This window comes from Rutidosis leptorrhynchoides, chromosome 3 (genome assembly GCF_046630445.1).
Source record: "Rutidosis leptorrhynchoides isolate AG116_Rl617_1_P2 chromosome 3, CSIRO_AGI_Rlap_v1, whole genome shotgun sequence".
Lineage (NCBI taxonomy): Eukaryota > Viridiplantae > Streptophyta > Magnoliopsida > Asterales > Asteraceae > Rutidosis > Rutidosis leptorrhynchoides.
The window spans coordinates 393,197,148-393,214,899 of NC_092335.1; positions in this window are offsets into that span (position 1 = coordinate 393,197,148).

Sequence of the window (17,752 nt, forward strand, 5' to 3'; positions counted from 1 at the left end):
TACTAGAATTAGGTAGTCAGTATATAAGACTAGGGCTGTTCTTTATTATCAGAGAGCACTAGATTCTAATGCAACTACTGCGTTACTAGTATTTTTAATGGTAACCAAGTGTTTAAAGTAAAAATTTTTAAAATCCGAAAGAATTTAACCCCTTCCCACACTTAAGATCTTGCAATGCCCTCATTTGAAAGAAATCAGTAACAATTTAAATTATTGAGGGTGATTAGCGTAGAAAAATGATTAAATTTTACCAAAGTTTCCAAACATATTGTTGTTTGTTTTCTGAATGATAAATGGTGCATATCATTTGTTCATTCCGTCTTGTTGTTACATCACATATATTTTGCATCTTGTCGTCAAAATTAGTTGCTTTTGCTGAACTTAATGCAAGTCTTTAAAAATGCGTTGTTTTACCATGTTGTGTACATAAGATAAACTGCAAACATATATACATATTTTTTAAGTTTGGTATATTACCCCACATTAAGAAATTATTAAAATATAATAATAAAAGTTAAAAAATTATAAAAACTATTACAATATCAACATAAGTGTTAAATGTAGTAACATTACAAAAATAAATAAAACTAAATAAACTAGGGTTAATACTGATACCAGTAGGGGTTCCATGCCTAACCGTATGTGTTATAAAATGCTTCAGCTGGGTTATAAGTAGGATACGGTGGTTGGATCTCTATAGAGCAGGGAGGAAATACGGGCTTTGGAGTAGGAATATAGTTTCTACCTATATGTTGGCAATGAGCTATGATGTGGTTTTGATGAACTTGCCAATCTTCAAATGCTCGATGTCTAGCATTTTCATACTCTTGTGAAGCTATAAACCTTTGCATTTCTGTCATTTCATTTCCCCCTCCCACATTACCTGGCTGTTGATTTCTCTCAACCTGTGGATGTCTTCCATTATATTGTACTGCATCGTTATTTCGCCTCTTCAAAACCTTAGCACCATGATATACATTTAAACCAATTATATCGTGGGGTTCTGATTCTCCGATTAATAATCCCCCTCGACTTATATCCACATCGAGATACTCAGCAATTAATGTAATAAATATACCACCTCCTATTATACTGTGCGGTCTCATCCCCCTAACCATAGCTGATAAATAATAACCCACACAATAAGGTATACTTACAGCGCTTTGTGGGTCTCGAATACACATGTGGTAAAATAAATCTTGCTCATTTACCTTTTCCTTATTTTTACCTCGCTGTGTAATCGAGTTCGCTAGAAACCTATGGATTACTCTTAATTTAGCTCTATCAATATCAAGATAAGAGTAATTTCCCCCTTTAAATCGGTGATAGCTAGTCATTTGACTCCATACACCATGCGTATCAAAATTTTCATCAATCTTCCTACCATTTAATATCAACCCTCGACAATCAGCAGATGCTAGCTCCTCAGGCGTATATATACGTAAGGCCTGAGCCATGTCTAGTAGAGACATATGGCTCATCGAACCTCCTAACAAAAATCTAATAAAAGTTCGATCGGTTAAACTAGTTACCCGATCATTTATTTCTATACTACACAATAATTCTTCACACCATACTTTATATACAGGTCTACGCATGTTGAATAATCGTACCCAATCGTTAAAAGTAGAATTACCATACCTCTGTGTAAGTAATTCTCTAATCCGTTCGGCCAATCCTACGGCTTCTAACGGCTCCCATTCTATTACCCTAGGTACTTCAACAGCTTTAGAATGAAGAGTGTGCAAGCTCCTTTGGTATTTTGAATAATCTATCCAACGTCTGTCTAATCTCAAGTTCGGGTGCAAATCTTCCACATGCATATCTGAAAATGTCATAACTGGATGAGGTATATCTTGTTTGTAATAGCTATCAACATCCTGTTGTTCCGCATTCTCAGGAGGAGCAATGCGAGTTTGGGATGAAGATTCACCCCTTTCAGTCTGCAAAACACATCAAACACAATTTTTTGTGCATCCAAATATGCATTAGTGTCAGCAAAATCATCAATCAAAATAATTACAATGACATGTTCAATTTATATCAAACTTATGCTCATTTTCATATATTTATCAAATCTACACTTTTTCAAATAAGCATATACGAAAATGTTCGCCAAGTTCATAAGCATTCAACTCAAATAACATGTCAAAATAATCATTACTAGCAATTAAACAAGTTTCAAATGGCAGTATTACTCAAAAATCAAGTTCATGAATTTTAGACTTGAAAAAGTCCACTTAAATTCTCAAAAATCATGTTTAGGCTCAAAGTTTGGATCATTTAACTACCTAAACATGTTACACTACTTAATTTAGCAATAATTCATGACAAAAATCGGTCATAACCTGTTTATATCAAAAAGCCCCAAATTGCTCAAGAACACAAACCCTAGATTATTCAAAATTTGAATTTTAAGGCTTCTAATCATGTTAAATAGCATCAATCTAGGTTATACAAGCTTAATACATAAACAATTTAAGCATAATTACACTAAAAAGCATCAAAATCGAATTGGGTATAAAATTGCTCAAGAACACTAAATTTTCGGATTAAAGGGTGTTTTGGTGTAGAAATTTACCGTTTTCCTTGAGTAATTCCTTGATAGCATTCTTCTCAACATGATTTTTATGAAAAATGTGATGATTTTTGGTGAAAAATTCGATTTTGGGAGTGTTTGTGTGTTTTTTCGCTGAAAAATAATGAAAATGGGGAAGGGACTGGTCTGCTGATCCGTTTTATTTTTTTCTGGAATTTTAGATCTCCACGAGTCGCGGTGTTTGTCCATTACAAACTCCGCAACTCGCGGTGTTTGCATTTTTTTTATAAACCCCTTAAGTTATAAAACAATTAATTAATTAATTTTAAAATTTTGTTTCCCTTGTTATTTAGGACGAGGTCGTTTCGAATCGATGTCCTAGTCCGTCCCTCGACAAAATTTTAAAATTTGTCTATTTAAAGCGCGGTTTTAAAAGCAAAGATTTTTGGGTTTTTTTTAAATGTTTTTGGCATACTTTTATTCAATAAGATTAAAAATAATGATAATAAAAGTTCTCATCCCTCCCTCGGGTAAAGCAATTTCGGTTCAACGACCTAGTCTTCACCTCACGACGAATTTTAAAAATCATATTTTTAACTTAGCGAAATAAAGTAAATTTTTGTTTTTAAATTCACACCAAACTTAAATTTAAAATGCATAAAATTAAAAATTCACACCAAACTTAATTAAAAATTCATATTATAAATTCACAACAAACTTAAATTATATTTTTGTTTTTATACATACAAACATATATTAAAAATATTAATTTTCCAAATATTTACAATTTTAAAAGTTTACAATATTTGTTTAATATTAATTTATTAATTTTTTAAAAACATGGTAAAAATAAAATTAAAAATCTTTTTGGCTTTTATCCCACTTTAATCAATCAAATATTATCAAAAATATACGCCCCTCTTTTCGGTAAAGTAATTTCGGTTCCATGACCTAATTTAACTCATGACGAATTTTTGAAATATTTTGGGTTGATTGATTAAAGAAATTTATACCTTAAGAATAAACGTGAAATTTCGCAGTGATGTAATAATTTTTTTTTTTTGTATGATATCAACAATTTCGGTCGCAAGACCTAATTTCATCGAATACCAATTTAATACTTTATAGCGAACAAATTAGCGTTTATTATCAAAAGGTTAAAAATAAAATAAAAATAAAAATAAAAACTGTACAGACTTACCTGTGAGATAGTATTCTTAGTGATATGCTCTAGCCCACTCATAAGATAGTCGGACTAATTGATTTTCCATGGCTACATAGGCGTAACCTCGAGCATTCAATGTTTTTTCTTCTAAACATATGAACGGTCCATCTCTGCATAGAGTAACAAATTCGGTGTTTGAATAGGTTTGATTATTTGAACATTTACCTTCGTGTGACCATTATCCGCATTTGTGACATTTTTCAAGGTGTCGTGCTCTTCTTTTCGCTGCGGATTTTAATTTTCCTTTACCAAATTGTAATTTATTATCTTCGCATCTGGATTCTTTTCTTACTCCGTCCAATTTACCTCTGATTAATGATACTATTTCACTCGGAAGTGTGTCATTATTACGTTTAGTGATCAAAGCGTGTAGCATTAGACCATGGTTTAGTTCACAGGAAGTCTTCATTTCAAAAAACCTAAAAAAATAAAAATTCAGAATGGGGGGAGAAGACTAGTTCTTTAGGGTCTGCTAGGGAAAGACCATTCGGGTTCCATTTTCGAGAACTACACGAAAACAGAAAATCTAACTCTAACAGAAATACATATTATCCTTTAAAGACTTGATTCTCCCCACACTTAGTTAGCTGTGGTATCGAAATTGTGATTAACTTCGTTGTTGACTTCCATCGGACTATCTATGTAGTGTTTAACTCTGTGACCATTAACTTTAAATTCAATCCCATTTGAATTTATTAATTCTACTGTTCCGTATGGGAAAACTCTTTTGACTATAAATGGTCCAGACCTTCTTGATTTCAATTTTCCAGGAAATAGCTTGAATCGTGAATTGAAAAGAAGAACTCTGTCGCCTTCTTTAAATTCTTTTGAACTTCTGATTCTTTTATCATGCCATTTCTTCGTTCTTTCCTTATAGATTAACGAATTTTCGTATGCTTCTTGTCTTAATTCTTCTAATTCGTTTAATTGATTTAACCGTAGACGTCCAGCTTCATATAAATCAAGATTACATGTCTTCAAAGCCCAAAATGCTTTGTGTTCAATTTCTACTGGAAGATGACATGCTTTTTCCATAAACGAGTCTAAAAGGTGTGGTTCCAATTGGAGTTTTGTAGGCTGTTCTAAAAGCCCAGAGTGCATCCTCCAATTTTATGGACCATTCCTTCGAATTTGATCCTACGGTTTTTTCTAGTATACGTTTTAAAGCTCGGTTGGTATTTTCAACTTGTCCACTTGTTTGTGGATGATATGCAGTGGAGATTTTATAAGTTACTCCATATCTTTTGAGAACTTTCTCAAGTTGATTATTACAGAAATGAGTTCTCCGATCACTTATTAAAGCTTTCGGTGTTCCAAACCTTGCAAAAAGACGTTTTAAAAAGTTGACTACAACTCGTGCATCGTTAGTTGGGAGAGCTTGTGCTTCCGCCCATTTAGATACATAATCAATGGCAACGAGAATGTAGAGATTATTATGAGATTTTGGAAATGGACCCATAAAGTCAATACCCCAAATGTCAAATACTTCACATACTTGAATGACATTTTGTGGCATTTCATCACGTTGACTTATTTTTCCGGCCCTTTGACATGCATCACAGGATTTGCAAAGAAGGTGCGCGTCTTTGTAAATTGTAGGCCAATAGAATCCAGTATCATAAACTTTTCTTGCTGTTAGTTGAGGCCCATAATGCCCTCCTGTTGGTCCTGTGTGACAATGGTTTAAGATTTGATTGGCTTCATCTCCGAATACACATCGGCGTATTATTCCATCTGGACAACTTTTAAACAAATGTGGATCTTTCCAGAAATAGTGTTTTATATCACTGAAGAATTTCTTTCATTTTTGGAACGACAATCCTTTCTCAAGGAATCCACAAACTAAGTAGTTTGCATAGTCTGCAAACCATGGTATTTCATTATAATCTATCTTTAATAGATATTCATCAGGAAAGTTGTCTTGTATGGCCGATTCATTTAGAACTTCTAATTCGGGATTTTCAAGACGAGAAAGATGATCAGCGGCGGGATTTTCTGCTCCTCTTTTATCTCGGATTTCAATATCAAACTCTTGTAAGAGTAAGATCCAACGGATTAATCGTGGTTTAGCATCTTGTTTCGAAAATAGGTATCTAAGAGCAGAATGGTCGGTATAGACCACCGTTTTTGCTAGAACGAGATATGAACGAAATTTGTCAAAAGCAAAGACAATAGCAAGGAGTTCTTTTTCAGTAGTTGTGTAATTTGTTTGTGCTCCTTGTAACATCTTACTAGCATAATATATAGGTTGAAATCGTTTTTCAATCCTTTGTCCTAAAACCGCTCCCATTGCAAAATCACTTGCATCGCACATTAGTTCAAACGGTAGATTCTAATTTGGAGTTATCATGATCGGCGCATTAGTGAGTTTTTCTTTAAGAATATTAAAAAATTTAATGCATTCATCTGAAAAGATGAATGGAGCATCCTTTTCTAGGAGTTTATTCATAGGAGTGGCAATTTTAGAAAAATCTTTTATGAAACGTCGGTAAAAACCGGCATGCCCTAGAAAACTCCTAACTCCTCTAACATTGGTGGGATGTGAAAGTTTAGCAATTACATCTACTTTAGCTCTATCCACTTCAATTCCTTCCTTTGAAATTTTATGACCAAGAACGATGCCTTCTTTAACCATGAAATGGCATTTCTCCCAATTAAGAACTAGATTTGATTGTTCGCATCTAATAAGCATTCGTTCCAGATTAACTAGACATGATTCAAATGTATCACCGAAGACTGAAAAGTCATCCATGAAAACTTCCATGCATTCTTCTATCATGTCGTGAAAAATCGCCATCATGCACCTTTGAAAGGTTGCAGGGGCGTTGCAAAGTCCAAATGGCATGCGTTTGTAAGCAAAAGTACCATAAGGGCACGTGAATGTGGTTTTCTCTTGGTCCTCGGGTGCAATTGGAATTTGAAAGTATCCGAAAAAACCATCTAGAAAACAATAGTAACTGTTTCCGGCTAACCGTTCCAACATTTGATCAATGAAAGGTAAGGAAAAGTGATCTTTTCTGGTGGCGTCATTTAATTTTCTATAATCAATAAAAACACGCCATCATGTTACAGTCCTAGTCGGAATAAGCTCATTTTTCTCATTTGTAATGACAGTCATGCCACCCTTCTTAGGCACGCATTGAACTGGGCTTACCCATGGACTATCAGAAATTGGATAAATTAAACCTGCATCAAGCAGTTTAATAATTTCTTTCTTAACTACATCTTGCATATTAGGATTTAGTCTTCGTTGGCGTTGCACATACATTTTATGACCTTCTTCCATAAGGATTTTATGTGTGCAATACGAAGGACTCATTCCTTTTATATCACGAATCTTCCATGCAATGGCTGGTTTATGAGCTTTCAACACAGAAATGAGTTGAGATTTCTCATTTTCTGTAAGAGAAGACGATATTATTACAGGTAATTCAGATTCACCATGTAAATAAGCATATTCCAAATGGTTTGGAAGTGGCTTTAACTCTGATATCGGTGGTTCTTCTATCGATGATTTATATCGATATCTGTCTTCTTCTTTTAGCATTTGAATTTCTTCTGTTGTTAGTTCATATCCATTAGCCATTAGTGTAGCTAACATTTCAGTTTCATCAATTGGTTCAGTACCTTCTCCTAAAGAACATTCTCCTGTTCCTTGTAATTCTAGAAATTCTTCTAACAATTCTGTATGTGAATCTATAGTTTGAATATAATAACATGTATCATCTGCAGATTGCGGTTGTTGCATTGCTCTATCAACTGAAAAGGTAAAACTCTCGTCCTCTATACTTAGGGTCAGTTTCTTACCAAACACGTCTATCATTGCTTTAGCCGTTTTAAGAATGGTCTTCCTAATATGAGAGGAACTTGAGAATCTTCTTCCATGTCCAGAACAACAAAATCTACTAGAAATACTAAAGTACCAACTTTAACTAGCATGTTCTCCATTATCCCTCTAGGATATTTTATTGATCTATCGGCTAGTTGTATGCTCATTCTTGTTGGTTTCAATTCTCTAAGGTCTAGTTTAGCGTATAGTGAATACGGCATTAGATTTATACTAGCACCTAAGTCTGCCAATGCTTCTATTGAACTAAGACTACCCAGAAAACATGGAATTGTGAAACTTCCTGGATCAGATAATTTTTCTGGTATCTTATTCAACAGCACTGCTGAACAATTAGCATTCATAGTAACAGCCGAGAGTTCTTCCATTTTCTTTCTATTCGAGATTAGATCTTTCAGAAATTTAGCATATCTAGGCATTCCTGAAATCACATCAATGAAAGGAAGATTTACATTTATCTGTTTAAACATATCCAAGAATTTAGATTGCTCGGCTTTAAGTTTCTCTTTTTTCATTTTACTCGGGTAAGGAAGTGGTGGTTGGTATGGTTTAACATAAGGTTTAGCCTTAACTTTGTTATCTTCATTAACCTTTTCAACTACCGGTTCTTTTTCCTTATCTTGTTCAGGATGTGGTTCTTGTGGAGTAGGAATAGCTTCATCAGAAATTACAGGTATTTCAGGTGGTTTAAGTGTAATACCACTTCTTGTGGTAATAGCTTTAGCTGTTTCATTTCGGGGGTTAGCATTTGTATCACTAGGTAGACTTCCCGGTTTTCTTTCACCTGTTAACCTTGCTAGGTTACTTACTTCTTGTTCCAAGTTTTGAATAGAAGCTTGTTGATTTCTAAATTCTTGAGCATTTTGTTCATTCGTTTGTTTCTGAGATGTGAAAAACTGCGTTTGAGTTTCAACTAGCTTCGTCATCATATCTTCTAAATTTGGATTTTTATCATCGGTTTGTTGTGGTTTGTTTTGAAAATTAGGTCTTTGCTGGTTGTAAGTATTATTGGATACTTGTTGATTGCTAGGACCTTGTTGATTATTGTATGGAACATTTCGGTTATAATTCAGGTTTTGATTGTAAATCGGTCTTGGCGGTTGATAATTATTCTGATAATTATTTCCAGGCCTTTGGTTTATGTATGAAATATTCTCTCTTTGTTCCATTGTTAGTTCAATAATGAGACAATCTTTTGTCAAATGTGGTCCTCCACACTGCTCACAACTAATTCGTATTGAATGTATATCCTTAGTCATCTTTTCCATTCGTCTCTCGACAGCATCTATCTTTGCAGAAATGGAATCTAAGTCATGGCTAGAATCGGCTCTAGCTGCTTTAGATGATCTAACTATATCTTTTTCTTGGTGCCACCCATGTGAGTGGGAAGCAGTGTTATCAATAATTTTGTAAGCATCAGTTTCGGTTTTCTTCATAATAGAACCACCAGCTGCTATGTCGATGTCTTTCCTTGTAGTGATGTCGCATCCTTGGTAGTATATTTGTACTATTTGACAAGTGTCTAAACCATATTGCGGACATCCTCTTAATAACTTCCAAATCTTGTCCACGCATAATGTAGAGTTTCATTCGGTTTCTGTGTGAACGTAACAATTTCTCCTTGAAGTCTTACGGCTTTAGATGCCGGAAAGAATTGTTTAAGAAATTTTTCAACTAAAACATCCCATGTATCTATCGCCCCTTCAGGTAACGATTCCAACCAATCTTTGGCTTCTCCCTTTAAAGTTCAGGGAAATAACATGAGATATATCTGTTCATCTTTAACTTCTCTTATTTTAAATAGTGTGTAGATCCTATTAAAGGTAGGAAGATGTTCATTTGGATCTTTCTTCGACGCACCACTAAATTGGGATTGATTAGTCACCATATGTAGAATTTGTCCTTTAATTTCATAATCTGGTGCATTAATGTCTGGATGAGTAATTGCGTGACCTTGGCCAGTGGGTTTAGCTCTTATTCGGTCTTCCATACTTAGAGGTTCCAGATTTTCCATGATTGAATTTGTAGAATCTGAATCACTAGAGGATTCTGATTTAATGGTTCGTTCCTCAACAATCTCTGTTTGAATGATTGGTGATTCCGGAGGAAAAATTAATGGTTCAGGATCTATGAATCGTCCCTGAATATTCTCCGGATTCTCAATTGTGAGGTCGGGTTCAAAAAATGGATTATCGGAAATTTGAATTGGAGTACTTGGTCGACTGGATGACGATTCTAAAGAAAAATCAACGGCGACAATATTTTCTAGATGTCTTGATCGAGTTACAGGTGGTGAACGTACAAAAGGTGGTGAACGTCTTGCTCGGTGCATTCACTGAATATCCTATTAGTTTTTAAAAGGAAAGAAAAATTATATAAGTTTTTCAATTAATAGACTTTTCTGATTTTGCCCATGTTTCGAATAGCCAAAAGATGCAGCAGAGGGGCAGGATTCGTTTGGTCTCAATATAATTGAGTACTGTTTGGCTCAATAACCCGGTCCACGTACAAATCCAACTATCACTACGAACCAGAAAATTTTGATGTCTATCAATTTAACCACTTAAAATAAATTTTCGTAATTTTAAGAAATTTAGAGAAGAAGTAGAAAAAATTCTAAGTCCTAAAAACTAGAATGGCGAGAAATAAGAGAGAAAAAGAGTGCGTCGAAAAATGTCGAAAAAGAAAAGGGTTGAAAAATAAAAGGCGTCGAAAAATAAGAAAGAAAAAGAGTGACTTATAAAACTTAAAAACACTCGACTATCCCAACCTTATTACTATCACTAACTTAAAATTAAAATTACAAATTGAGATTACTAATTGGAGTGATAATTGATACATCGTCGAAAAATAAAAATAAGAAAGTAGTGCGTCAAAACTTAAAAAGGAACTAAAAACTAAAAATTAAAAGTTGCGAGTTGCGTCTAAAAATATTAAAGCTTACAAGAAAAACTATATCCCAAATGGCAATATCTTAAAAAGGTACTAAAACTTAAAAAGGCGTCGCAAAATTCTAAAGCACCTAAATCTTAGTCTAAAGAGAAAGCACTTAAGGGATTTTATGGCAAAGCTTAAAAATCTAGAAGTAAAAATAACTATGGCAAAAACTATGGATTAAAACTAAATATGAGCGAAAAATACAAAAAAAAATTACGCTAAAACAATTAAAAAGGGACAGAATATAAAAATATACTAAAAGTTGTAAAAATTACAATTTTTATAAAAATATTATTTTTATATTATTTATTTATTAAAACTATTAATTTTACAATTTAATTAAACTAATTAAACTAAATACATAAATTAATTAATAAAACTAAATTAACTAATTAAAAATTAACAACCTAATTAGGGTTTTAATTTAATTATAATAAATTATACCCCGTAATTAATGCAAGATTAGGGTTCTGGACACGCGTGTCAGGGTGGCTCCGCGAGTCGCGGGGAACCCAGGTCAAAAACGCCGCGGGTCGCGGAGGGTGCAGTTTCAGTTCAGAAACAGGTCAAGTTTCGACAGGTTTCGGTTTTTTTTTTTAATAACTAAATAAAATATTTATATAAATTAAATAAAAACTTATGTTTTAAAAACTAAAATAAAAATAGAAATACTTTATAATTTTATAAAAATCTTAAAAATAGATTTATATATATATATATATTTTTTTTCGGTTTTAATTTTTTATATTTTTGATATTTAAAAAAATGTATTTTTACAAAAACTAAATAAAACTTAATAAAAATCTTTTTTTTTTATGTGTGGCATTTCGCTTCGGCGTTCCCCGGCAGCGGCGCCAAAAATACTTGATGTTATACGAGGTGTATATGAAATAGCTTATACTTTACTAGGAAAAACCTATTAAATACGATATAATTTTACACAAGATATTTATTTATTTATAGAATGGATATACCTAAACCTTACTACAACACTTATAGGCAGTGTACCTAATCATACAGTAGTGTAGTTTTTAGTAAGTCCGGTTCGTTCCACAGGGAATCTTTTAAACAAAGCTTAACGCTATATTAGTTTTAATTTATAAAAATACAAATATATAAATAAGTAATATTATTATTATAAAGGGGGGGGGGGGGTTTACCGTTTAATGACCGGTTTGTCGATTTTAAAGCTTTAGTCGCAGTTAAAACCTAATGTAAGATATTAAAAATAAATACAACTTAATTTAAAGCGTAAAGTAAATAACGATAATGAAATTGCGATAAATAAAAGTGCGATAAAATAAAATTGCGATAATTAAAAGGTACAATAATTAAAAGTGCAATTAAATACAATAACAATAAATAAAAGTTCGATAATTAGAAGTGCAATTAAATATAAAATAAAGGAAATTAAATATGAAATAAAATAATTATGCTTATTTAAACTTCCGTAATCGTGATGTTTGACGTGTTGATTTTAGTTTTATGCCCATGGGTTAATTGTCCTTTGTCCTGGATTATTCAATATGTCCATCTGGTTTTGTCCATAACAGTCCATCAGTCATAAATATAAAGTGCGAGTATCCTCGTCAAATTATCCTATTACCCGAAGTCAAATATTCCAACTAATTGGGGACTTAAACTGTAACAAGGTTTTAATACTTTGTTATCAATTATGCCAAGTGTCCTTGTACATAATTTCACCCCTGTTTTAATAATTCCATAGACTATTAATTCATTCCCTTGTCCGGTTAAATGAACGATTATTCGTACATATAAATACCCCGCCCATCGTGTCCGATCGAGTGTATATGGTTATTTTTAGGGACGTCCAATTGTAAATCTTTATATTAAAATTAACAAACTATCATTTAGTTAAACAAATAAAGCCCATTAATAGCCCATAGTCTAATTTCCACAAGTGTCGTTCTTTTGTCCAAACCCCAATTATGGTACAAAGCCCAATTACCCAATTTTAGTAATTAGCCTAACATCATGATTACTTCGTTTTAAATAAGCATAATAATAACTTAGCTACGAGACATTAATGTAAAAAGGTTGAACATAACTTACAATGATTAAAAATAGCGTAGCGTTACACGGACAGAATTTCGACTTACACCCTTACAACATTCGCTAACATACCCTTATTATTAGAAATTAAAATTAAAATTAAAATTAAAATATAAATTTTATATATATATATATATATATATATATATATATATATATATATATATATATATATATATATATATATTTACGTATATAGATAGAGAGGATGGATATATGGATATTTAAAACGTCGAATTGCGCTGGCTTTTATAGGCATTTTTGTCCAGGGAGACTCCGCGAGTCGCGGCCTTTTTGGCCTTCAAACTTCGCAACTCGCGGAGTTTGTTTCTACAGCTCATCTCATTTTGGAACCTTTCTTGCCGACGGTTTTAATATATAAATATAATATATATATATATATATATATATATATATATATATATATATATATATATATATATATATATATATATATATATATATATATATATATAATTTATATAATTAATTATATATTATATTATATTTATATACATAGTTAACTTGTAATTTTTAGTCCGTTGCGTCGAGCGTTGAGAGTTGACTCTGGTCCCGGTTCCGGATTTTTGAACCTCCTTGCGTACAATTTAATATCTTGTACTTTGCGTTTTGAATCTTGTACTCTTGTAATTCTGAGACGTTTCTTATCAATAATTGGAACCTCTTTGATTGTATTTTGTACTTTTGAGCTTTTTGGTCGTTTGCGTCTTCAATTCGTCGAATCTGTCTTTTGTCTTCACCTTTTATTATTTAAACGAATATCACTTGTAAATAGGACAATTGCAACTAAAAGCTTGTCTTTCTTGAGGGATAATGCTATGAAATATGTGTTCGTTTTTAGCATTATCAGTGTGTCTTATCGAGTTTGTTAGGATGCATTAGTGAGTCTGGACTTTTACCGTGTTTGATTTAGAAAACTATTGCTTATCCTTGTTGGTTAAAAATTAATATGTAAATATTATGTGGTACTAATGTGCTAGTTGTTATGTGATAGATGTCTGGCTTAGAACTTGTTATCACATTCAGCGACTCCGAACCAGAATCTTCAGATGGTGTTCCAGTCATTAACCTATCCGATGATGAAAACGACACCTTTGGGGAAGACTCACAATTTTCGGATGAATCAATTGAAGAGTAACCGGAAAGTGACCCTGAGGAGGAACAAATACAGGAAATTACGAAAGACAAGTTCGAAAGAGGAAAGAAACGAAAGGCTATTGAATTGGAAAATCCAAATCTCGAGTTTAGTGAGGATGTGGTGGCACCAAATCCACCAGACACTTCCACCCCTATTCCCACTATTCCTATTAGTTCTATCCCAGCATCCAGTTCTTCAGCCCCTCAGCCAAAATGTAGGGAGACAGTCAAGATAACCTTTAAGCGATTTCTTTGAACACAAACATTTGGGGTTAAATGATGCGCTGTTGTTTTAAACCACGGGATCATATAACGTTTTGTATAATATTACTAGTGTGGTTTGCTTAATGATTGATGTAAGATAAGCATATGTAAAATAGTGAAGTGTGAAATGCAATAATTTTCCATGGTTGAGTATTATTTGGATGGTAGTAATTAATTTCTGTACTAAGCTATTAAGTATGAACTTTAACGGGTAGATACTACCCTAGATATAATTATAAAAAGCTAATAAGAAGAAAAGGCTTTTATAATAATAACTGGTTCATATTATTAATAAGCTACGAAGTACTGTAAATACACACTACATCTATAATATTCCATGTGAATAATTATTTTTTTCATTCTTATTGAAGATTATGGCGCGATTGAACCGAATGACGGAACAAGAAATTGAGGAACTCATCAATCAGCGAGTGAACGACAGAATGTTATGGGTCGAGGCTGCGAGAGGTGCTACAGTTAACCCAAATCCTCGTGTGGGATGTACTTACAAAACTTTTCAAGGTTGCAAGCCCTCATCATTCAGTGGAACAGAAGGACCGGTCGGTTTAACTCGGTGGATCGAAAAGATTGAGTCTGTGTTTAAAATCAGTGGTTGTATTGAGAAGGACATGACCAATTATTCTTCCTACACCTTACAAGATAGTGCACTCACGTGGTGGAAAAACTATGTGAAGGCCGTAGGAGGAGATGTAGCTTATGATACTCCCTGGGAAGAATTCAAAACAATGCTAATCAACGAGTATTGTCCAAGGAACGAGGTTAGGAAGTTGGAAGCTGAATTACGAAGCCTGAAAGTTATTGGTACTGAACTCTCCAACTACAATCAGTGAATCATGGAATTAGCTTTGCTATGTCCCGAATTGGTACCAATCAAAGAACGGAAGATAGAACTGTACAAAGATGGTTTGCCTAAAAATGTCAAGGCAAATGTTACAGCATTGAAACCCAAGACTATTCATGAAGCCATCACTGTGGCAAACGAGTTGATGGACCAGATTATTCTGGATAAGAACACTGATGTCAAGACATCGGAAAACAAAAGAAAGTGGGAAGGTAATCAACAATCCAACAAGAAACAAGAAACCACGCAAGGTGTGGGTAGTGGTTCAAGCTCAGGTTACAAAGGACGAAATCCTTTATGTAACAGATACCACAAACATCACTCTGGTTATTGTAATGTGGTGTGCGATAATTGTAATCGAAGAGGTCATCTTGCTGAAGATTGTAGGATTCCTGTTACAAATACCAATGGCACCAAGACTCCTGCCACTAATGTAAATAGAACTGCCTTGGCCACTGTTACTTGTTATGGGTGTGGGAAACTGAGTCATTATAAGAGCCAGTGCCCGAATCCAGAGAAGAATAACGGATCTGCACGTGGAAGAGCATTCATTATTAATGCTAGAGAGGCGTGTGAAGACCCGGAGCTTATTACGGGTACGTTTATCATTAATAACTTATCAGCATCTATTATATTTGATACTGGTGCCGATAGAAGTTATGTGTGTAGAGACTTTTACGCTAAATTGAATTGTTCATCATTACCTCTAGATGCTAAGTACATGATTGAGTTAGCTAATGGTAAACTAATTAAAGCCGATAAAATTTGCCGTGATTGTAAAATAAATTTAGCCGGAGAAACATTTAAGATTGATTTGATACCCATAGAATTAGAAAGTTTTGACATAATTATCGTCATGGACTGGATGTCCAAAGTAGGAGTCGAAGTGGTGTGTGCTGAAAAGCCAATTCGTATTCCTCAAAAGGATAAATCAATGATAATGATTTACGGAGATAAAGGTAACCCAAACCTAAATCTCATTAGCTGTTTGAAAGCTCGAAAGTGCTTAGAAAAGGGATGTTATGCCATCCTAGCACATGTAAAGAATGTTGAAGAAAAGGAGAAGAATATTAATGATGTAAATGTAGTAAGAGACTTTCCCGATGTATTTCCGGAAGAATTACCGGGACTACCTCCTTTCAGGTCTGTAGAATTTCAAATAGATCTTGTACCAGGAGCTGCACCGGTTGCTCGTGCTCCATATAGACTTGCACCGTCCGAGTTAAAAGAACTTCAGAGTCAGTTAAAAGAATTACTGGACCGAGGATTCATACGACCAAGTACTTCACCGTGGGGAGCTCCAATTTTATTTGTTAAAAAGAAAGATGGATCTTTTAGGATGTGTATAGATTATCGTGAATTAAATAAGTTAACTATCAAGAATTGGTATCCACTACCGAGAATTGACGACTTATTTGATCAACTACAAGGATCATGTGTGTACTCGAAAATCAACTTAAGATTGGGCTATCATCAACTACGTGTCAAAGAAGAAGATATTCCGAAAACTGCTTTCCAGACACGCTACGATCATTACGAATTTTTGGTCATGCCGTTTGGATTAACGAATGCACCAGCTGTATTCATGGACCTCATGAATCGAGTTTGTAGTCCGTATCTAGATAAGTTTGTTATCGTTTTCATTGATGATATTCTCATCTATTCCAAAAATGAGCAAGAGCATGAGCAGCATTTAAGGTTGGTATTAGAATTGTTAAGAAAGGAACAGTTATATGCCAAATTTTCTAAGTGTGCATTTTGGTTGAAAGAAGTGCAATTTCTTGGTCACGTTCTTAGTAGCAAAGGAATTCAGGTTGATCCAGCTAAAATTGAGGCCATTGAAAAATGGGAGACTCCTAAGACACCAACGCAGATACGCTAATTTTTGGGTTTAGCCGGTTATTATAGAATGTTTATTCAAGATTTTTCCCGAATAGCTAAACCATTAACAGCGTTAACGCAAAAAGGGAAGAAGTACGAATGGACTTCTGAGCAGGAGAGTGCATTTCAATTACTGAAGAAGAAGTTGACTACAACACCTATTTTATCGGTACCTGAAGGGAACGATGATTTTGAGATATATTGTGATGCTTCGCGACAAGGTTTTGGTTGCGTCCTTATGTAACGGAAGAAAGTTATAGCATACGCATCCCGACAATTCAAGATTTACGAGCGGAATTATACGATGCATGATTTAGAATTGGGAGCAGTAGTGTTTGCATTGAAGATAAGGAGACACTATTTATATGGGGTTAAATGCACTGTGTTTACTGATCATAAAAGCCTTCAACATATTTTTGATCAGAAACAGCTGAACATGAGGCAACGTAGGTGGGTCAAGCTGATAAATGACTATGATTGTGAAATTCGCTATCATCCCGGGAAAGCGAACATGGTGGCTGACGCTCTAAGCAGAAAGGAACGGGAACCAATTCGAGTACGAGCAATGAACATAAAAATTCGCATGAATCTCAACTCACAAATCAAAGAGGCTCAACGAGAAGCTCTTACTAAAGAAAACATAGGAAATTAAATAATGAAGAAGTATGGGAAACAACTCGATATCCGTGAAGACGGAATTCGATATTTTGCAAACCGTATTTGGGTACCAAAGTTGGGTGGATTAAGGAAGTTGATATTGAACGAGGCACATAAGACAAGATACTCGATACATCCTGGAGTTGGAAAGATGTATCAAGATCTTAAGACGCATTATTGGTGGCCTAATTTAAAGACAGACGTTGCAACATATGTTGGGGAATGTTTAACTTGTTCCAAAGTTAAAGCAGAATATCAGAAGAAGTCAGGGTTACTTCAACAACCAGAAATCCCAGAATGGAAATGGGA